The 24,115-nt window shown below is 43.3% G+C and overlaps 1 protein-coding gene across 5 annotated transcripts in view; it reads right to left on the reverse strand.

Moving 5' to 3' along the window:
• Positions 1 to 24,115, reverse strand: part of DAB2 (DAB adaptor protein 2) — a 313,212-nt gene that overhangs the window by 171,106 nt on the left and 117,991 nt on the right. The gene's annotated exons all lie outside the window — the stretch shown is intronic.

The raw sequence follows: 24,115 nt of genomic DNA on the forward strand, positions 1-24,115 counted from the left end.
TCTCCAATCTAAGGCTCCTGACTACCATACAGCAATTCACCACTAGAGGGCAATTAATCTACGAAAAAAGTGCTTTAACACACCAACAGGGGTAACAAGTGCTATATAAATGCAAACCTTTTTCCCTCTTCTATCCCTCCGCTATCCTTCTAAATCCAAATAACTGACTAACCTATCCATCACTCAAATTACTTTCATATTTCACTATAATAACTCAACACTAATCCTTTATGGGTCCTGGAGTGACGTGCTACTCGCCGAAAAAATGCTTCGACGCCTCGTCAGGGGTAGTAAGCGCTATATAAATGCAATTGCAATACAATACTCAACTCATCTACAACCAAATTGATTAATTTTGTTGCTGCATCTTCTCATTTTTTTTCCTCCTGACATTCTGATCCCAACATCATCAGAGTCCTTGCCATTTACATCAACGCTCCTGTGTGCAGAGACCCCTTTTTAACTATAGCTGTCCCAGTATTAAGAAACCAAGGGCCCCATTGCACATAGGGTGCACTTTCCCTGTTTGCGCCACGGTGCACCTTAAATACACCTTAAATAAAGAAAGTGCACCCTATGACATTGAATGAGCTGCCCCCAGGCCAGCTCTGCCCTGGGGCAGTACATTCAAGTGAAAAACTGAGAAACTATGAAGCAGCCGCTCCATGTTTTACTGTGCAGACTTTTAAGAGGAATTCGAGATTTCCTTGCAGGTGGGTGCAGTGAGTGACTGCCTCTGCCTGCAAGAGGATGTCTGCAGGGTCCAAAGGACCCCTTGTACTCATGACTTATGCCCCATATTCTTGTTATATAAAGCATTTCATGTGGAAATGCTCTTGATAATCATTAAAAAAAAATACACTGCTGAAAGTTTGAATTTTGGTTTATTAAACTAGCAGCATTTTCTTCTATTACACTTTTATTTGAGAACAAATTGTATGTAAAATACTAAAGAACTTTTGCAACAGTAAGAATCAGATACGCGTATGAGGGAACCATGGTTGGATTGTGTTTACGCATTATCAGGATTCATATTCAACTAATTGTATTATAGGTTAGCTAGAATTCATCTCTCACCAAAATAGAATTAATTGAATACAAGATGACAAATATCTCACTCATCAGCAAAGACCTATAGGAGCGAAAAAGCACAATAGCCATTTTCTGGAGGTTTCAACACATACATCAGTCAGAGAGCAGTGAGAGTGTTGTGCTTCATTTGATCAGAAACCAATCATATTTAAGGACACATTTATGTTTTATTTGGATTTTAGATCTCTAATGTGCTCGGTAAAATACCTAACACTGTAGACCAGAAGATAAAAATATTTACCATGAAATGCAACATACAAAGACTTGGTATTTTACTGGGCAGCACTGTTTAAATACATTAAGAATATATTTCAAACTTTATCAAATAAAAAATATATGTTTTGTCACCACAATAGATTGTTGCCATTTAAAATATTTTTTATAATATTCCCCAAAATGTTTTAAAAAAAGAATTACCATCAGTTTTCTGTTGCTGAGCAATCGTTTTCTGATATTTTACTCCCATTACTCAGTGTGACGGAGAAGAGGTAAGTTATGTCATATCATTGCAACTTAATCTACCACCTACAATGTGGAGGGAACAAAGCCAGGTGCAGCATTCATTCCAAATATCAAACAAGAAGGTGCAGGACTCTACAGAGAGGCACCTGATCTAACTTGGCCAACCAAAAGTTACAGGTTGTATTTTTGAGTGTGTGGTGGTGTATTAATTGTTTTTAATCATGGTCTCTTATTTACTGTGCAAAATTGTTTTATAGCATACTTTTATGGTTTGTTTTTAAACCGAATAAAGTGAATTGACTGACTGACTGAGTGTGTGGTGGGGTGGATACTTAAATATAAGGAGTATATTGGACTGGAATGCCCCTCATTGTAACCTGGACAACATCTTACTGGACTTTAAATACCAAATAGAATTCTGTAAATAGCATTACTTTCTTAAACGTAATGCATGTAGTGTTGACCATACGCCATTTATTCACCCTATTACAATTAAACAGAGCTTGCTTCAAGTCCAGTTCCTTATGTGCGGATCCATCAATCGTTCAATTAATTAGTATCACAATGTAATTAAAGCAGTATTCTCATTCGACCAGAATCTCCAAATACAAGAGAGTGCCAATTCTATGAATTATGGTCGGAGAGTAATGAAATATAACTCATTTAGCCAAAACACAAAAACATCTTCATATTCTAATTTTATGCCAATGCTTCAAGAGAATAAGAACATTGTACATAGTAACCATGGCCCACAATCTTGGACTCTTCCAGCAAATTCAAAACATGTCAATTGTCAGCACAGAGTGTGCACTTTTAATTCATGGGAACAGAGATGAAATGTTAGTTCAGTAACATTCAACGCAATGGTCACTACATCACAGTGAAACAATAACTTGATTGGTGCAAAACTTTCCATGGCGATTCTTGATAGGTTTGATGTCCCACAAGAAGAATGGTTGAACATGTATCTGATTACAGCCATTACTTGGGAAATTTAATATGCTCTCAGATATTAAAATGAATCTTGGTATGCAGGGTAAAATGCCCCTGCTTTGGAGACCAACGTGATACAAATGCCTAAACAACACCGGACCCAAATACCTCAACGACAGTCACCTTCCACGTACCCAAAAGAAACCTCGGATCAACCAACCTCGGACTCGCCGAAATCCAGCGCATCCACAGAGCCAAAGCAGGCGGAAGATCCTTCTCCTACATCGCGGCCAAGAACTGGAACAAGCTCTCGGCAGACATAAGACATGACCCCTCCCAGAACACCTTCAGGAAGACTCAAGACCTGGCTCTTCAGCTTAACAGCACTGCTGACTCCCGCTCCCCACCACCAGCACCTTGAGACCCTCATGGGTGAGTAGCGCACTTACAATTCCCCGATTGATTAATTAAAGGTGATACAATGCGTACCTGTACATTGTTTGATTGGATACATAAGTTTATTTTAAAGTAGAATTGTAACTTTTCATTAAAGTGAAATTCTGATGCATGATTGTAATCTGTAAAACCGCAAAGTAATCAATACTTTAGATCTGCTCTCATGATTGGATGGCTCTCTTGTCTATTTCGATTCCCTGTTTGTGATTCCTCTCCATTCTTCTGTTAGTCCTGCTGGTTTGGTATATAGATTTGACCCTGCTTTTGCAGGGTGAAACCTACATGAGTGAATCATTGCATTGCTGAGGAAAAGGAACTATTTGTGGTTTTGCTTTTTTGTTCAGGCATTTCAACATTAGCATTCCATTGGAATGACTGACTCCCTCTAACTCTCCATCTCCCTTTCCTCTTATCTTCACAGTAGTCTCATCGTTTCCTCCAGTCCACTGTCTACTTATAGCTCTCTCTCTCCCACACATTGCTCCAGCCTCAGCCAACACCATTCATAGCTGATGATCACAGTAATACACTCGCTGCAGACTGCCACTGGCCACAGCTGACCCAGATGGCTTTGTCAATGCTTGTCCAATTGTAGCAGATGACCATCTACGAGCATTATTATCTGTACTTCCAAGATGGCTGCTACTTAACATGTTATGTTGCCCCATATGTGTCTCAGTTGTTGTAGCAGCAAAGAAGGGGTTCCTGGCCTCCTTCTCAAGAGGGCAAGGGAGCTGCATCATTTTTACTGCATTAAAACACATTTTAAAACCTAGATGACGAACTAGATGGCAGTTCACTTATGCCCAGAACTGATTATTTTTTAAAGGTATTTTTTTCTAAGTAAGCTTTCTGTTTTATTTCATACCAGCAGTGTGTTGAGTTCAGGTAGCCATATTTCATTGAGGAACAGTGGCCAGATCTGGTATTTTTGCCCTTTCAAATGGACCCATCATTGTTTTCTAATATAATTGCACTCTAGTCAGTGTCAGACCTTACTAATGTCAGTGAAAGAGTGGGGCTTTGTCAAGAATATCAACCAAGACAGCTGCTATGCTTGCCTTGCACTTTGGTACCACTGGCATTCCCTCTGCTAAACCTGATCTCAGAAGCCATGAAGGCAGTGGCAGAAACCTAAAGGACACAAACTTTAGAAGTTGACACTCCTTTTCTTTCCCTAAAAACAATCTGATAGGCTAAGTGTAGGGCAATGGGCCAACGCAGGCATGCCACTGTAGATCCAAGGGCGTGGGATGTTACAGCCTAGCCTTCAGAAGTGTTTTTGTTTTTTTAGCAAACAGATGCCAAATTGTTGCAGGACTGAATTGCTGACAATAATGTGCTATCAGAATATCAGGTGGGGTTCAGATCTGGCATTAGCACAATTGATCAGGTCTTTCGCTTTTGCGTCATCTATTGGAGAACCATTCTGATCAACAGGGGTCAGTTATATGTGGTCTTTGTTGATTTGCGCTCAGACTTTGATCTGATCTACAGGCAAAAGCTGTGGGCTGTACTGGAAGAGTTAGGTCTCCCAGGCAATCTGCTAGCTATATTCATCCAGCTATACTCACATTATTATGCCCAAGTTATATAGGGCAAGGACGGCCAATTGGCTGAGTGTATTAAGTTTCAGATGGGTGTTAGGCAAGTGTGTGTCTTAGCCTCAACTCTATTTTAATTGTACATCAATGGAGTAGTAAACATCTCGATAAAGATGGCTGCGATGCTCCTAGGGTAGGAGGGCAGAGAGTGCCAGCCACCTATTCACAAATGACACTCTCTTGTTATCAAAGTATCAACAAGCTTTGCAGCAGTTGCTAATGGAATTCCATCTATTCTGCCAAGAGAAGGGAATGGAACCTAATAGCTTCAAAACTAAGTTTATGATCTTTTATGCAGCAAAGTCCCCAGAGTTAAGTTGAGTGTAGGTGATGAACAGATTGAACACATAGAAACTTGGAGTGTGTGGGCATTAAGCTTTCCACTGTTTAGTCGTGGCTTCCCCAGATGCAGAAAAGTCAACAAAGCCTAATGCATTAATCATGCAGCATAGTAAAAACGTTTAAAGCTACACAGACTAGACCCATATCTCCAGCGTTCGAAATCTATACATCAAGGCACAAGGGGCAGCTCTATTTGGTGAAGAAATATGGTGGCGCAAACTGCAGTCTGCAAACAAATTCCTGAGATCCCTCTTTTCATTATCACACAGCATTCATTTAATCCCTGCCTGCTTGGACTTGGCTCCTGGGCATATAGGTGTGAAAATATGCAACCGGCTCTATAATATTGGCACCGATTATGATCTAGTAAAGAACGCGTTTCCTATACAGTGGGGATCCAAGAGGTTTTAATGCTGCCTGACTGTCTAAAGATTTCTTGGCTATGGTTTATAAAGTCTTCGTTAAAAAAAACTGGGCTTTGAAATATTTTGGCATCAACCGGAGGATTTTCCCTTCATAGACATATCATCAAACAAGACGGCGATGATATTTTGATCATGCAAGCTGGAGCGCTTGGTTTAAAATGGTCTTGGATTTAAAGCTTTGACCCTCATTTTAGGAGTTTATACATTCAGTCTTCCCCCCTAACTAACAACCTCTTGCCACGGTTTAGATATGGCACCCTAAACACAAAGGTATTCTGCAAACAAATGGTAGGAGCTGGGGATACCTCTGCACTTTGTCCAGTCTGCTGTGAAAAGGAAGAGCGAGTAGCCCATATATTATTCCTTTGTAGGGCATAGATGGTGCAGAGGAAAAGGTGGATGGTTCCGTGGTGCCAGAGGATCGGTTCAAGAAGATACATGGACGCACTCATAATACTTCGTAGTGACACAAGTGTACTGGTTGTTCACTTTGTCTCTGGTTTTTTGATGTCCGTTCGGCTGATCATAAGGCACAGTGAGATAATGTTTTGTAAGTGTTGAGGGTGTTGAATTCTGTATTTTATAGAAAGCTACTAGAATATTTATAATCGTTTTATAGACTAACATCATACATTGGTTTCATTTTATATATTATATAATGAAACATGGTTACTGGAAGCTTTTTAATCTACATTGCAATGAAATTATTGCTGTAAATACTTTTTAATACTATATGAAATTATGTGTGATTGATCTTATGTGGATTGTGTTTTTAAACGATGTTTTTTGTTTTCCCAAACAAACTAATATGATTATAGTCCAAACAAACTCTCCACAGCAGCTGACCACAGGTTCAGCACATCAATCCCTGTATATACAATTGTAAAGAGTCCTGTGCAGAACGCCTCCGGAGCCTGCTGCAGTTGGGCTCCACTGGAATCCAGAAAAGATCAATTTGTCAAGTATGGAAGGTGCACCAGGAATGAAGACACAGTCTTATGCGGAAGTCCATCAAGTTTCTTTATTATTCATCATAGTAAAAAACTGGACATCAGCCAATGCGTTTCGTTCCTATACAAGGAACTTCTTCAGGGCTATATATAATATAAGTGGAAATTCTCAAAAATTCTCCAAAAGTTTCTCTGATGTAATCTCGAATAAGTAAGGTGAGTAATGTGAGAAGGAGCCCCACAATAAGGGTTCAGGTAAACAAAGGCCAGCCTTACGATCTGAGCATTCTCCTTACAAAGCAATCAGCAGGTACGCCCAATAAAAGTATGGATATATACGCGTTGGCTGATATCCAATTTTTTACCATGATGAATAATAAAGAAACTTGATGGACTTATGCATATGAAAGTGACTTCGTTCCTGGTGCACCTTCCATATTTGACAAATGTGATGATGATGATGATGATGACACTACCACTACCACACTGGTTAATCGATATGCATGGGCAGTGTACACCTTTTATACACTTCCTTTCCCAATGTCATTAATGGACTCGTCCTTACTCAGTCTGGTCCTGCAGTGAGGTGGTTGGATGGTCAGGGAGTAGACATGCTGCCCTATCAGTCTTGGCCTGCTGCTCCATGTGAAGCAAAGATTCTGGTGGGCCCTCACACCTCTATTATACAGTGGCTCTCAAAAGTCACAAGGGCCTGATGCCGGCGGGTAGCATTCTGATGTTAGCGATGGAGTGCACAGTCAGAAATGGAGCTGGGGTCATTTCTGAACTTATCTACATTCTGACCTTCCCCCAGGAACTGGGCACATAGTCCATCTCCTACTTCTCTAAAAGATGGATGCACTGAAAGCTGTGCCTGCTATCGATGCCAGAAATTGAATGAGGCAAGAAGCATGAACTCACATATTCCACTTAAACATTAGGAAATGCACAAAATAGATTTCCAGTCGTGCCGGGAATGCCAGTTGCAGGTCCTATCGGGATTGCATGGTCGATGGTAAATCCGCGAACACAGTTAGCAGCTGAAATAGCCAGGTGAAACTCCGAGGGAGAACGAGGATTACTGGGTACGTGGGACCCAGACTTACTAATAGCTCCGCCATTTCCTCATGTTTCAGGGAACCTGAGGGTTCTACCAGTAATCCCCGTGAACTCTGACCTATGGAATCACCTGTACCCTCTGGGACCTCGTAATGAGGGACAAAAACGCAAAGAAAGTAATAATCAAATATTACAAAACAAGGAATCTATGAATTGCTCTACTGCTAAAACATTACCTACAAACAACATATAATTGAACAAAACATATTAACTTTACACCAATCTTCCACTATTTGCAGCGCATCTAAGTGAATCTTTGATTCGACAGGGGAAACAAAGGTGCCATTGTAACAAGAGTTCGATGCACATGGAAATTTAGATATACCTTGCAATGATTTTTTGTAAATAATGAAAAACAGCAGTGATGGTAAAACATAATACATCAAAAGAAAGCTAAAAGCACACTACAATGTTCAAGCTGCTTTTCGTACACGACTATAACACCACGTCTAAAGCTACAAGGCAAAAGTAAGCAAATTATACCTTAGGATAACCTTAAAATCTGTCCCAGTGCACCTGCTAGTATCCAGTCAGCAAAACCGTGAAAACTACTGAGCAAAGTTCATGAAATGGTTGAAGGTTAGGTTTATAAAGTTAATATTTCAGTTTCGGAGAATTCCAGACGCTGGCTTGAAAAAAGAAAGCTTGACCTGGTCAAAGCAACACTTCTTTTTACAAAGAAGCATTCAGTACAAAGTCTGCTTAAAGCAGCTTGCTAAACCACATTTATTTATATCCTGGCAGCTGAATGCATAAGCTCTCCCTGGTTCTTTAGTCAAATAAAACACAAAAGGCACATTTAGGCAGGAGACGTAGTTTCACGCTTAAGAATCAGCAATATTCACACAAACTATATGGGACCATAAATGGTGTGCAAAAGTGTGCAACTAAAAAACTTGTGATTAGAGTAATAAAAAAGTTCAAGTCATCCTACAAAGCTCATGATCAAAGTATGGAATCTGGAAACGTCTGCAAAAGAAAGATGTACTGGCCTTGAAGAGATACATGCACTGAAATACACAAAACTACTATTAAATACCTTCTGTTGTGGCAAACCCTGAGATTCGCAAAGTCACATGCTTTGGGACAGAAAGAATGTTTATGGTTGCGCAAATGTCTTTTGACTCACAAAAAGTCTGAATGCTTAGTACAGTACCGACTCACTGAGACCGAGACGCATACCGTGATCAAACTGGACTCGTCTTTCTACAAATCCCACGGGGCAGACATACAAGAAAGTGCTGCAGTGGGCACTGCAAGTCTTTTGGCTGTGCCATGCTGCTGCACTTTCAGAGCCCAGGAATGCGACATATTTACAATGATATGTTACAATCCTGTGCTCTCCCCTGCGCTGGCGCACAAACAGCTGCCATGTGCCGTAGGCACCCTTGCACAATGGTGCAAGGACGCCTGCGCCATGGGGAGATTGCTTTTGTGCAGGAAGGGGCACCTTCCTGCATGAAAAAAATCACTACAGGCATTTTCCTCTTTCAATGTATGCTGTAGAATCCAGCACGCATTGAAAGAGGAAGCAAACTAGGAAAATTGAAAACATTTCTCCTCGTTGCGCCTCGCTAAGCCATCCCTAGGGTGGCGTAGCGTACTGACGCATTTCAGGTTTACGATTCCTCGTAAATCTGGAAATGTGTCTGGTTCCATGGGTGCTGCATGGGAACACCCACAGCAACATCCATGGAACGCCCCTTTCACACCAAGTGCTGTGTGTAAAGGGGCCATATTTAACAGGGCAGGAAAAGCCCAGCAGGGTAGCTTTTCCTGTCTTTCTAAATATGGGGCAGAGAAATGCGCTGTCAGTGAGTCACAAAAAGTGACGTACTGGCAGCGCAAGGTGCTTGTAAATCTGCCCCCTCGTACTGAAGCAACACGGTGCGTGCTCAACATTAAGATGACCGCCACTGTTAGTTTCTTACCTACTGAAGTCATCTACGACTTCTCTGACCTCAGTTTATGCTCTAACATTACCGCAAGCAAGATTCCAGCTTTAACGAAAAGATACTATCCTCAATCTATAAATACTAAATAAAACATGTAAATCCTAAACTGAAATAAAACCATTCATATTAAATTTACATTAATACCTGTATTTTTTTATTTTTTTTATTTTTTTAAATCCATTAAAAATCTGAAAATTGGATTCCATACACACATAGGGCCAGATGTACGACTATTGGAATTTGCGACTCGCAATTTGCGAGTCACAAAATCCAATGTACAACAGTGTCACAGACACTGTTTGCGATTCCCAATGGGGTCGCAAATTGCATGCCTCATGAATATTAATGAGGCGGTTGCAATTTGTGACACCATTGGGAATGGCTAGCACTCCCAGAGATGGTGGCCTGCTGGGGTCATCAGACAACCATGTCTGGGACTGCTTTGTCAATAAAGCAGTTTTAGTTTTTTTTAATGATGCATTTAAAAAATAAAAATGATTCATTTCAGTCTCATTTTTTTTTATGCAGGCAGTGGTCCCTGTGACCACTGCCTGCTCTTAAAAACTATTTGTGCATCCATTCCCAAAGGGGAAAGGGTCCCCTGGAGACCCCTTCCCATTTGCGAGTGGTTTGCCACCCTTCTGAGAAGGGTGGTAAACTGCAAGAGTTTCGAAACCGCAATTGCTGTCCCAAAACATACATACATAGGTTTTGGAGTCACTATTAGGAAGAGACGCCATTGGCATGCCACTTCTGATTAGCGAGACGCTAACTCTATTTTGCGAGTCGCTAATTGATTAGCGACTCGCAAAAGAGGGTTGGTACATTGGGCTGACCTATTTTGCAATTGCGAATGGGCTGAAATCCCCTTTGCGACCGCAAAAAGAGGTTGTACATCTGGCCCATACTCACATAGAAAAACACTCAAACCTCAAATCCAAACTACAATTGAAACTTTAAAATATTTTAAATCTGTCACACAAAAGATATGGACTTATCTGCTAGAAGCAGCAACAAAAGAGGAAGAAAGTGTCTGTCAGGGAGCTTTTATTGGACTGGGTGTTCTATTTTTTCCATTGTTGGGTTGTCAAAGTTCTTTCTGGAATACTTTTAATGTTTGCTGCTGGGAGTTGGCAATAAAAGGTTATTGCATAATGCTAGCCCCTCCTGTCTTGCCATAAAATATCGTTTGACTCACAAAAAATGGTTCAGCAACTCTTTCCTAATGGTAATTAAGAGAAGGCATGAAAGTGGGCGCCCCCTCCAACATTGTAATTCTCGATGACATGTATCAATGGCTGGGAACATTAGGTTGCAAATCATTGATCAGATATCGACCCTCGAGCTCGGGTAGTGACTGATTGACAATGGGGGAACCGTCTCTGCGTGACAACTTTAGCTGTGGGAATTGTGTCAGGCGCAGGGACATCATAAAGATTTTGGGTGCCCTGTGCCAAGCATATTTTGGGGGCCCCTGTTTGGAACAGCTTTGAATTTATGATACAATTTCAGCTATTTCAGGCTTTCTTCGGTCAAGTCATTGACACTACACACGCACACTGGTCCACATTTTAACTGTGATTCAATCTAATACTCAGGGATAGTGACGTGTTTTCAATATTCTCATACAACAGCAGCAAATAATCTCTGTGAGACCCTCCCATTTCCCATATGTGAGTTCCAGTTTTGATATAAAAGGAACTTTTTATGGAGGCTGTTGAAAAACCTGAACACATTTATTTGCAAAATGTCTGTAATATACTCCCACACATTACCCTGTTAAAAATAAATTAAAGACAAATGGTATGTAAAACAATTAAAGTTTAAAAATCATCCCAGGTCATCAGGGCAGGACTGTGTGGAAAACAGAGTCTGATCTATCAGGGAGCCCCCTGAAAGACTGGGAATTTGGGCCAGAACCCACTCTGCCCATGCCTTAGAATGTCTCTGGTCAAGATGGCTCGGAGAGTGGCACATACCCCACATGATGTCTTCCTAAATGAGAAGCCTTTTTTAAAACATCTAAACATTTAAACATTGGCTTGTCAAAAAATGTTTGCCATTTGGGAATGCAAATGCAGGGAGCATCCCTTCATTCTCAGCGAATGGCAGCGTGGCACAAAGAGTGACCTGCCTTTGTGATAATAATTTGTCAGGTCATTGTGTGGCCCTCAGCACATGCACTAATTAAATGTGATCTAGTGGTACGTGGGTCACATCTCAAAGTGTATCCCGGTTTCTTGTTAACAGGTGTGTAATTTGCATATCCTGGTTTGTGAACAGTGTTAGGTACAGTTGAGTTAATGTACATATGGTTATGTAAATCAGTTGTGAATAAGTTTGGCTGTAAAATTAAAGCTTATTTTCATGTCACTCATTGATTCACAAATCAATACTGAAAACCAAATAGAGATACATTTTTACAAAGCTTTTCTGTATCCCGATTAGAAAGATTGCTTAATTTTGTATTAAAAATGCATACACCCAAAATACAATTAGGTGGTAAATATAAAAAAAACTATAAATGTTTTATCTGCTTCGGAGCGATCACTAAAACGTGTAGACATCTGCAGTTATCCTTAACTACTCAACATTTTCCTTTTGAAGGAAAAAAAATTGAAAAGCATTGGCAAAGACAAAAAGGTCTGTCCTTGGCAGGTTGGTGTGTTGGTTATTATTTCTTATTTTGTTACAACAATGTGCCATAAAAAGAAAATATACCGCCGCCTAAACATGGTCGCCATCTGCTTGCTATAAAAATGTAAATTAAAAAAAAAATCTGCCCTGTGGCTGGTTTATAAGTGATGTTTTCAAATTAGAAACCTTCCAGCTGCTTCATGCATTTTTTAATATTATTGTTTATGACAGAACGAAAATAAATCACACCCTAACCAAGCACTCGAATCCCAGGCTGCTGCAATATTACAATGTCACTTAAACAACTTAAAAAGACAGACAGAGAATACTATCCCATGTGATCCCCAGACAGCCTCTGGCTTGACGAATAGTGCCTGCCTCCTGTGCTAGGGTGCACTTGTTGAGAAATAGATTGATTTCACGTGAGTGTCCGGTCGTGGTCCCCTATAGTGACCTTGTAAATGTAACTTGGTATATACGTCCTATAGACCTTTCTAAGTGAGCCTAAACCATAAATGTGTCTTAATTGTAAGTTTCAGTATCATACATCATATTGGCATTCATAGAACCGAAGTTATTGATTGCTGAAATCTGATAGTTTTGCAAAACAAATGGCAAACCCATTTGCCCTATTTTTGTTGAGTGCACCAGAGGGACTGGGTCAAATGCTATTGGTGCCAAAATTAATATTTGTACTGCGGCAAATCGGAGAGCGAAGTGATTTCTTTTGGGTGCTTGCAAAATAAGAATGGGAGAAAATATATTTCTGAACTTTTACGGTTATATTTTTTAAAACATGAATTATGGGACATTGTCTGTTGCAGATAGGAGAGCGACATCCTAAGTAGCAAAAACTGAATGAGTTCTCAGAAACAATTGCGTTATATATATTTAGCAAGGATAGAAACCATAAACTTTGAGAAATGTTGTCATGATTCAAAATACTTTTGCAACATTAAAAATCCTTTTCTCTCTTTACGATCACACCAGCAACAAACGAGTGCATAATGGCTCTGCCCTACATTTGATTCCCCACAGCAGCCCTCCTATTGTGAAGTTTCGAGCAGACCACAGTGAATATGTATCTTGCATAATCCTGAGTAAGGGCAATGTAGTGTTGTCTTTGAAATCTTGAGTCATGTAAATTGCCTGGCAAACCAATAGAGGTAAACAGTTTAAAACAGGGAGGCATTGTTCTGCAGCCAAACAAACGTCTACCTTGGCCACAAGCTGGTAACTGCACTCCTATGAAAATAAACGCAGTCCCCGCCAGGGGGCAGCAGCGAGGCCCTGGACTGCATTGGATTTGGCAAGGTTGCCACCACCAGCCTTCCATGTGCATACCTGCGTTCTTGCTCCAGCAACCGCAAAGGCTGGTCTGGCGTGGAGTGCACACATTATTTTTGAAGTATTTTGTCTCTTTCAAGTGAGACGAGCACGTGCCCAATGTAGAATTAGCCAAAGACTGATTATATGCAAGAGTCAGACTGAGCAAGTGTCAGATTCATAACAAAAAAAAATGTGACATACGAACAAATTTCGCAGACACAGAAAGAAGAGTCTCCGTTTATTACACAGACATGGCTCGGATTGTTATTACCATCAGTTAGAAAGTGCTGCTCAGGGCAGGACTGAGAAGTAAAAAAGCACTGGCAAATATGCCAGGCCAGCCCCGGGGTGGAGGGTGCGCAAAAGTGCTTTGCTGCTTTTGCTACTAGGGGGCCAATATTCCTGCACCACTGCAAAACCGGTCCCCAATAACAAAAGCAGCCCCCACCGCTCCAAAACCTACCCCATCCTTCCAGCCTCGCAGGGAAATACGCAATGCCAACTACAGCCAGGTGCTGCTACTGTAAGAGAAGACCAAATCTCTTTCGTCCTCCTCCCTCCATCTGTCTTCATTTAAATCACTTGCCCTTTCTCTCTCATGTTAACTGCCTTTGCCTTCACTCTCTACTGTCTCTCCCCCTCTATCACTTCCTGCTTCTTCTGTGGCTCTCTCACCCCTCTCTTGTTCTCTCTGTTGCCACTGAGTCTTTCTCTCTTCATTCTCCCTTTCCCTTTCTCTCCGTCAATCAAGTTTTTCTCACTTTATATAGTCTTTGTTGGAAATTGGGTTACTGGTTAGGCGGGTGAAGCACAAGCAATCCAAAATTAACCTGCACTTAACCGCCTGGTAGCTTATCAGAAAAAAACAGTCAGGCTTTATTTAGAGGCAAGTATTTGTGCAGCACTTCAAACAGTAATAAAGTGAAAACACAACACAAGAAAAACCCCACCCCAATTTAGAAAAATAAACCAAAATGTAATAAATTACTTGAGACCAAAACGACAAACATCTAATCAGAACCAGAGATATGCAATTTTATACGGTTTAAGTGAAAATAGTGCCTAAAAGCACAAAGCGCCAACTGTGGTTATCTAGTCACGCTGGACTGGGACAAAGTCACAAGTTCAGTATTACTGCCATGGAGTGCAAGTCGAATAAAGAAACCAAGTTAGACCCAAGGTAGGGACCAAGTTAGGAACCATCTCCACACCAGGATCTCACATCAACTTGGCTGAGCGACACATCCTCGGCACGGGTCCTGGCAACACTCTACAATCCGGATTTAAGGTACTCTTGTTCAGCTGGCCTAACTTGCATACCTCCTATTCTACTGATTAGATTTTTATGGTTTTGGTCTCAAATAATGCACTGCATTTTACTCTATTTGTCTAAATTGTTTTATGTTTTCACTTTATTATTCTTTTGCTGCATATATATACTTTACACGTTGCCTCTATTTTAAGCCTGACTGCATTGTGCCAAGCTACCAGAAGGTAAAGCACAGGTTTTTTGGGGACGCTTGTGTTTCATCCTGACAGAGATTGCGGTTCCTGCTTGATTAGGGGCTTTTCACCACCCTAAACCAGTAACCCAATTTCCAAAAGTATTTTCTCTTGCGCACTCTCTCTTCTTTCTAACTCCTGCTTTGTTCATGCTTCGCTTCACCTCTAACTGTATTTCTGCCTCATTGTCTTATTCGCCCGTCTTAATGATCATATCCTAACTCTCACATGCCCATTATATCTTACTCTCTGTCTTACTTCATTTTCTTCTCGTCTTTACTGTCACTCTTTCTTTGTTGTTCTCTCCTTTGTCTTTGTGTTTAGTTCTTTCTGTCGCTACTCTATCACACTTTTTCTTTCTCTATCTCCTGCTCCCCTGGTGCTTTTATTCTCCCAGGCTCACTATCACTTTCTATGCCACGCTTACTCTCTTCTCTGAATTCTCTAGGTCTCTTTCCTCCTCTTTTGTTGATATTGGTCTCTTTATCTTCTATGTCAGCCTGAAACTCACTCTCCTCTCTCGCCTCTTCTCCCTCTCCCCCTCTTTCTCTCGCCTCAGTGAAGGAGCCAAAACTCGGTCCTGTCTGCTCACTAGTGCCATTATACAAACTTTATCAGAAATCGAATTAAACTGCATAGGTTTTTTTTTAGATATAAAACTTAAGCTGATTTGTTTGCAGACACGTATGGGATCAACATTTTTAACACTATCCTTCCATGCGAAAAATAATTTGTACATCCAGGAGAAAATAATTTGTATAACAAATATATATATATGTTGTTTCACTCCGTGGACAACTTAGTATGATACAATATGTGTCTCTTTAATTATGTATCTTAATTTTGTTTTAAAACCTGTTTTCAGTTTTGGGGTTTCTCTGTGTTACCACCACTGTGAGTCTAGAGGCACTTCTTAGCTGCCCTGCAGAACAGTATTAAGGATTTCAATGTATATGTACATGCCTTGTGGTAGGCAATTTTCTATTTAAAATGTTATTGTTATTGTTATATGCACTTATAGAGCGCTCGATTACCCGTAGGTGTCCTGGCGCTTAGTACTGGCCTGCCCGAAAAGCTGAAAGGACTACTACTGTGAGAAGAGCCACGTTTTCAGACACTTCCTGAAGATAAGGAGACTTGGAGCACTTTTAAGGGAGAGGGGGAGCTCATTCCATGCCTTAGCGGCACAATGAATAAAACTCCTTCCCCCCAAATTAGTTTTTTTGCCATGGTGACGTGCATTTGTTTGGCACTGGATGAACGTAACATTCTACCCGGGGTATACCAGTATAGTTTCTGCCTAAGAAACTTTGGTCCAATTCCATTGATGGCTTTAAACACTATACAGAGAGCCTTAAACCGGGCTCTCTGTTTTATGGGAAGCCAGTGTAGCTTCCTAAGCTCTCCTCTAACCGAAACAAATTTAGATGTGCCGGACAGTAGCCTTGCTGCTGCATTTTGGACCATTTGCAGCCTATTTAGATGTTGTTTTTGTATATTCAAGTATAGGCTATTACATTATTCTAAGCGTGATGTTATCAGGGCCATGACCACTGTCCTCAAGTTGCTCTCAGTTAGGAAGATCTTGATTTTTCTTATGATTCTAAGAATCATGAAGCAGGAAGAGGAAACCAAGCTCACTTGATCCCCCATGGTCAATTTATTATCCATAACGATCCTCAGATTTTTGGCTTTCTTGGTGGGTACGGGGCAGAGGCCCAGATCATCAGGCCACCATTCCGGAGTCAAGACCAATGGGTTGTTCCCGAACTTTAAAACCTCCGTCTTATTAGAGTTAATCTTAAGACAGTCGGAGGACAGCCACCCGGATATGGCACTCATACACTTATAGAAACGATCTCCAGTCTCCTTCTCACCTCCCTTCTTCAACGACAACACAATTTGTGTGTCGTCGGCATAGGAGGTGAGCTGGAAACCAAAAGATCTAATCACTCCTGCTAGAGGTGCCACATATATGTTGAAAAGCGTAGGGCTCAATGAAGAGCCCTGTGGCACTCCACAGGGAAGTGTAAAAGGTTTGGATGAGTTGTCGTCCAATTCTACGGTTTAAATCCTGTCCACCAAGAAAGATTGAAGAAGTTTCCATGCCGAGCCTTCGACCCATATTTCCGACAACCGGTCCATCAGTATCCTATGATGGACCGTGTTGAAGGCTGCAAACAGGTCTAATAAAATCAGAACTGCACTGCCTCCTCCATCTACAGCCTCCCTGATTTCTTCAGTAGATTTCAACAGAGCCAACTCAGTGCTATGCTCAGCCCTGAACCCATATTGAGAATGGTCCAGGGAGTCATTATGCAGGAGAAACTCGCAGAGTTGGACATTCATCATCTTCTCAAGAATCTTAGCAGGGAGAGGCAGCCGTGATATGGGCCTATAATTATTTGCATCCCTCGGGTCCAGGTTCTGTTTCTTCAAAAGTGGAAGCACGGAAGCCTGTTTCCACATTTTGGGGAATACCCCGGATTTGAGGACCGTGTTTAACAAGGGGGTCAAGGCATTTCCTATCAATTCGGGTATCTGTTTAGTGATCCAGGCGGGACATGGATCATTGGGGGCTCCTGAGCGTATTGAGGTTAGAACTTTAACTGTATCCGATACCTCCGCTGGTGAGAAATGATCAAAAACCGGCAGAGAATCACCGCTCACCAACTTATTCACATTAGGATCCAGATGAGTCAATTTGTTCGCTTTCGAAAAAGACGAGAATATAACATCAACTTTACTCTTGAAGAAGTCAGCAATTTCATTACAAAATGAAAGATTGCTGTGGCATATGGGCGCAGTTGGAATGGATAGTTTTTTAATGGTGTTAAACAGTTCCTTTGTGTTGGATTTTGCTAATGTGATTGGTGACGAATAGAACTGCCTCTTAGACCCTAGAAGCATAAGTTTGTAACTTGCAATACAGAGTCTATGTCTTTCTTTATCCATAACATCATAATTTGTGCGCCACGCTCTTTCCAACAGTTTACACTCCAATTTTTTCATTCTAAGATCTTCCGAGTACCACGGGGCTGATGGAAAAGCTCGGTTGGGGGTCCACTGTTTCTTGGGAACTAATATGTTACAGGATAAGTCTAGCCATTGATTGTAAATGGCAGCCGCGATGTCTACATCAGCGGGGAGAGATGGCATCGAGCTACTAAGAGAGCTTTCCAGCTGACTGATGTCCAATTTACCCCAGGCTCTGGACACAATCTCCTTTGTGGATTTGGTTTTAACCGGATGATTCCCCCTGCTTTTGAGTTCGAACTGGATAGCACAGTGGTCCGACCAAGAGAGAGGAAGGACTGAAATGCCGTCAATTTCAGGATTATTAGAATAGATACCATCAAGAACATGTCCTTTATCGTGTGTGGGAGTATTCACCAATTGATATAGTCCTCCCAGCGCCATGATCTGATCGAGCGGATGGGTATCAGGATCTATATGATTTCTAAATCAAAATTAAAGTCCCCCATCACAGTATAGGACTCAAGACATAACCCATCCTCAATTAAAGTGCCCACTGTCTCCAGGAACCCACTTTTAGGGCCTGGCGGGCGATATAGGAATGTGCCATTAAAAGCCTTACAGTTAATAAGTTGAATGTTAAAAGCAAGAGCTTCACACAGAGTTGGAGATAGGGCAAAACCTAGAACGCAAGGAGTCATGATAAATGACCACAAGCCCTCCACCTTTTTTATGTGGTCTGTCTAGGGTATAGCAATGGAAGCCAAGGGGAGTTGCCTTGACTAAATCAGGTCCAGAGGCCTGATCTGTCCAGGCCTCTGTGATAAAGGCCAGCTTGATCCCCTGTTCCTCCAACAGCAAGGCACATTCTATGCTGTGTTTAACTAGAGATCTGGCATTAAACAGCACACATTTCAAGGCACCTGTTCTCTTGTCTAGCCTGGTTCTAAGCCCCTGAATGGGTAGATAGAGCAGCGGGGGGAGGTACAACTGACAACTGGAGCAGAAGCATCCCTCAGTACATTTAACACGGGTGGAGCCCGGATTAAGTCGACAACATTCCGTGTTCCTACCTTGATTCAGAACAAATAGCTCCTCTATATTGTATCTTATTAATTTAGGCCCCGAATGGCCAGGGGAACAGGCCCTGTGCCCGGCCAGTGCGCGGACGGGCATAGACGAGCTTGCCTTCGGTGCGCCATCGGCGCCCGCTGCGCACGTCCACTGTGCGTCCTTGTCAGCATGTGGTCTAAATAGCCACGCTTCAGAAGACTAGACCGCTAACCCGAGTCCCAACGGGTCCGCGGTTCGATCCCTCCCTCCTACTAACTTAGTGCAATTGTAGCAGATCGTGCAAAATTCGCCTAACACACATAAAAACACCAGTTTAAAATTCCAAAATTCTTAAAATGAGGTTAAGTCTCTAGTATGGTCTGTCCTGGCGAGCATTCAACACAGCTTCACAGGAGACCAGTCATATAAATAAGAGGTGCAACGTGTTTGGGATCATTCTAAAATCCGTGTGTGATCTTTAAAGGCCTGCTGCTTTGAGAAGGATCCAAGTGAAATAACTGCTTCTCCTAAAACAACGTCTGCAGTGCTTAATTTGAGGTGGTGATTTCTAGTGCTCAGCACCCGCGCTTAATCGTCAACACCAGCACTTATAGTGCGAACTCGACCACTGGGTATTGGAGAACTCTTCATGGGCATCAGTTAAGGACACATTCATTTTTGGTAGGCGCAGGGAGATTAAGTGATTTGCCCAGAATCCCAGGATGTTGAGTCAACACGAGATTGCAACATGGTTCCCCAGTACCAAATTCATCAGCTCTGGCTGTTATGCCACATCCTCTTCCCACTTGTAGGGTTTCATGGTTAGTAGTTGGTTGTGCTATAGGCAAGGCTAATAGGAGCAATGGGCTGGTGCAAGCTGCCTCCTGACTGAGCCCCCGGCACTTATTTTTGATATGATATGATATGATAAAGAGATTTATACAGCGCACGTTCACCAAACGGCTTCTTGGCGCTTTAGGACAGACCAGGGGCTAAGCTGCAAGGTGGGGACACTTAATCAAATGCTTGGGAAAACAGCCAAACCTTTAAGGCTTTCCTGAATAAATGGTAAGAAGGGATGAGACGAAGATCAGGAGGGAGGGAGTTCCATAGATGAGGAGCTTGAAAGGCAAATCTTAGTCCCCCAAGCCTTTTCCGTTTGAAAGGGGAGGTGGATAACAGATTAGAGCCAGACGAGCGCAGGACTCGAGAAGGAGTATATCAGTAAAGACAAGAGGGAATGAAGGCAGGGCCTTGATGGGTAAGGGCCTGGAAGGTCATGCAGCCCACCTTGAAGAGGCTGCGCTGGACTATAGGGAGCCAGTGCAGGCTCCTCAGGAGAGGTTTAACAGAACTGGTTCTTGGCTGGCGAAAGACCAGTTTGGCTGCTTGATTTTGGATAAGTTGGAGTTGATGAGACTGATAGAGGGGGATGCCAATATACAATGAGTTCACGTAGTCGATACGGGACATCACTAGGCCCAGCGTGGCTTGAACGAAGGCATCGTGAGTAAGGAATCTGCTGATCTTTCTGATGCGGCGAAGATGAAAAAAACAGGCCAACATCACAGATTTAATTTGAAGTTTCATGGACAAATCCTTACTAATGGTAACTCCAAGGCTCTTGACCGAGCCCACTGGACAGGGGGCACTGCCCAGCGAGCGCGGCCAGAAATTAGAGTTCCAAAGGTTGCCCAGGTGTCCAGTGAGCACCAGCTCAGTCTTATCTGGATTTAGCTTGAGCTGGTTCGCATTCATCCAACTACTGATGTACGTCATAGTCGACTGAAAGTTCTCAATGGACGCGGGGAGGAATCAATATTAAAGATAAGCTGGAGGTCTTCCGCATAATTGAAGATGATCACCGGTTTCTCCCGCAGCTTGGAAATGAGGGGAAGAATGTAAAGGTTGAATAATAACGGAGAGAGGGAAGAACCCTGAGGGACCCCACAGGTAAGGCCTTTGGCTTCAGACATGAAGGGGCCCAGACGAACCGCTTGCTTCCGATCTTGTAAGAATGAGGCGAGCCACTTAAGCGGAGTGCCCCTGATGCCGGCGTTCTCGATGCGCTGAAGAAGGATGGAATAATCAATGGTGTCGAACGCCGCTGACAAATCAAGGAGCACCAGTGCCTGGGAGATATTTTGATCCGCCCCTTTTCTAAGTTCGTCATGAACTGCCACAATCACAGATTCGGTGGAATGTTGGGGTCTAAAACCCGCCTGATGTTGATCTAGGAACTGTGAGCTTTCTATGAAAGAGCCAAGGCAGCTGGAAACATGGGCCTCTAACAGTTTGCCTAAAAAAGGGAGCAGGGATATTGGGCAAAATTGCTCAGGGTCGCTGGATCTGCCCCAGGTTTCTTGAGGATGGGTGCAACAACGGCAGATTTAAATATGCTTGGCACCACCCCCAAGCCGAGGGAGTTATTGAGCAAAGAGAGAGGCGTCTCAGGGAGACTAAGGAAAATCTTGCGGGCAATGTGAGCAGGGCAACTATCCGTAGGAGAGCCAGAGTGGACTCTACTGAGGAGTGAGAAGAACATCTCCTGTGTGATCAAGGGAAAATTCTAAAATGAGGAAGGGTTGATTGGGGAACGACCTATGTCACATCTCAAGTCAGATTTGGGGATGCTCACTTTAATTAAGGCTATCTTCTCAACGAAATAATTATTAAGGGAATCACAGAGATACTGAGAGGAAGGAGGGATCATCGTGACATGATCAGGCTTGGCGAGTTCGTCAACTATGGCGAAGATCTCCCTCGATTTATTAGAAGAATTAAGAACTTTATCAGAAAAGTACTTAGTTTTGGCCCAAGGATAGCTGATTTATATTCTTTCAGAGCAGTCAGAAAGACCAGTCTCTTAAGCGGGCAGTAATCCGCTCTCCACTTGCGCTCGATTTGTCGAAGGGCAATCTTCATATCTATTAGTTCTTTTGAAAACCATCGCTGGGCATCATGAAGACGCTTGTTCCTAAGTTTCTTAAGTGGAGCAAAAGTGTCCCGGGCTTCTGCAAGCCAGGTGTGAATATTGTCGGCCTGGGCGTGGACAGACAGATGAGAGTCTGATACAGCTAGGGGGAAGGGAGTTGTAGTGGCCAGCGAGAGACAGAGCGAAGGGATGTCCACCTGACCCCAATTGTGGATCAGAGAAGGGTTCGTAGGACATACTTTGATGGTTGAAATTCTAGGTACAGTAAAAGCAATAAAAAAATGATCCGACCAGGCACATGGAGAGATCTGTAAGTTTATAACATCCTGGTTTAAAGACCATAACTGGTCCAGGATGTGGCCCTTAACATGGGTAGCCGCGTGGATATGCTGACGGAAATTGAGACCACTTAACAGGTCTGTGAACTCTCTAGAGGGGGCGCTTTCAGGCAGGTCATTGGGCCAGTAGTTAAAATCCCCTATTATAAGAATTCTAGCGTGACTTTTTCACAAATTAACTACTGACATCTGTGATGCACACATACATTTGCATGAATAGTGCGATTAAACAGTATCATGAAGAAGGAATAATTCTTTCGAGCCTTTTTAAATTACTTTCAATCAGCTAATCAAATGTTTCGAGGTTGACGCTGCATAAAGACTCTTCCCCTTTGTTATTAATTGGAGACATTACTATCTCCTTGGCAAAGCTGCTGTCTCTTTGAACGTCTCAATTCAGCAATCAGCTGTTTTTATGTTGTTTTTCCTTAATTTATCCATGCCCCGTCTCATCCTCATCACAGCGGCCCTCATCCTCCTGGACCTCTCCGCGGCCTTCGACACTGTCTGCCACCGCACCCTAGTGCAGCGCCTCAGCAACATCGGAATCCAGGAGAAGGCACTGGAGTGGATCACCTCCTTCCTCACCGGAAGGACACAGAGAGTCCGCCTCCCCCCGTTCAGATCCGAGGCCACCGAAGTCATCTGCGGCGTTCCTCAAGGCTCCTCGCTCAGCCCAACTCTCTTCAACGTCTACATGAGCCCCCTCGCAGCCATCGCACGCCAGCACAACCTGAACATCATCTCCTACGCCGACGACACCCAGCTGATCCTCTCCCTCACTAACGACCCCGCCACCGCCAGAGCCAACCTGCACGAAGGGATGACAGAAGTAGCCAAATGGATGTCGAACAGCCGCCTGAAACTGAACTCAGACAAGACGGAAGTCCTCATCCTGGGATCCTCACCCTCCGCCTGGGACGACTCCTGGTGGCCCCCCGCCCTGGGCAGCGCACCCAAACCAACTGACCACGCACGCAACCTGGGCTTCATCCTGGACTCCTCCCTCTCCATGACCAGACAAGTCAACGCCGTCTCCTCGTCGTGCTTCCACATCCTGCGAATGCTACGCAAGATCTTCCGATGGATCCCCACCGAGACCAGGAAGACGGTCACCCAGGCCCTCGTTACCAGCCGTCTGGACTACGGCAACTCCCTCTACGCTGGAACCACCGCCAAACTCCAGAAGAGACTCCAGCGGATCCAGAACACCTCAGCACGACTCATCCTGGACATCCCCCGCCGAAGCCACATCTCCGGACACCTGAGAGACCTGCACTGGCTCCCGGTCAACAAGAGAATCACCTTCCGGCTCCTCACCCACGCACACAAAGCCCTACACAACCAAGGACCAGGATACCTCAACAGCCGCCTCAACTTCTACGCTCCCACGCGCCAGCTTCGATCGACCAGCCACGCCCTCGCCGCCGTCCCCCGCATCCGAAGAGCCACCACAGGAGGAAGGTCCTTCTCCTACCTGGCCGCCAAGACTTGGAACTCCCTGCCGACCCACCTCCGCCTGACCCAGGACCACCTCGCCTTCAGGAAGCAGCTCAAGACCTGGCTATTCGAGCAGTAGCGGACCCCCCCCCCCAGCGCCTTGAGACCCTCCGGGTGAGTAGTGCGCTATACAAATGCTCTGATTGATTGATTGATCACTCAGAATGTATGTTGTTATCCCGCAATCTTTTTCCCCGCAGGGAATAACAACACGGTCGTTACAACGACCGCGTTGTGATTCCGCATACCATTACTCCGCAAGTCAGAACAACGACTTGCGGAGGGGGGGGCTGAATGTTGGAATAGTATAATTTACTATTCCAACTCCAGTCTGTGCGGACAATAGGGAAGGTATTGGATTTTAAATCCAACACCTCCCCCCCTCCGCAAGTCGTTATTCCGACTTGCGGAGTAATAGTATGCGGAACCACAACGCGTTGTGATTCCCTGCGGGGAAAAAGATTTGTGGTAAACGTTGTTTACCCATCACACACTGTGGATTGATA

This window comes from Lissotriton helveticus, chromosome 2_1, assembly GCF_964261635.1.
Source record: "Lissotriton helveticus chromosome 2_1, aLisHel1.1, whole genome shotgun sequence".
Classification (NCBI taxonomy): domain Eukaryota; kingdom Metazoa; phylum Chordata; class Amphibia; order Caudata; family Salamandridae; genus Lissotriton; species Lissotriton helveticus.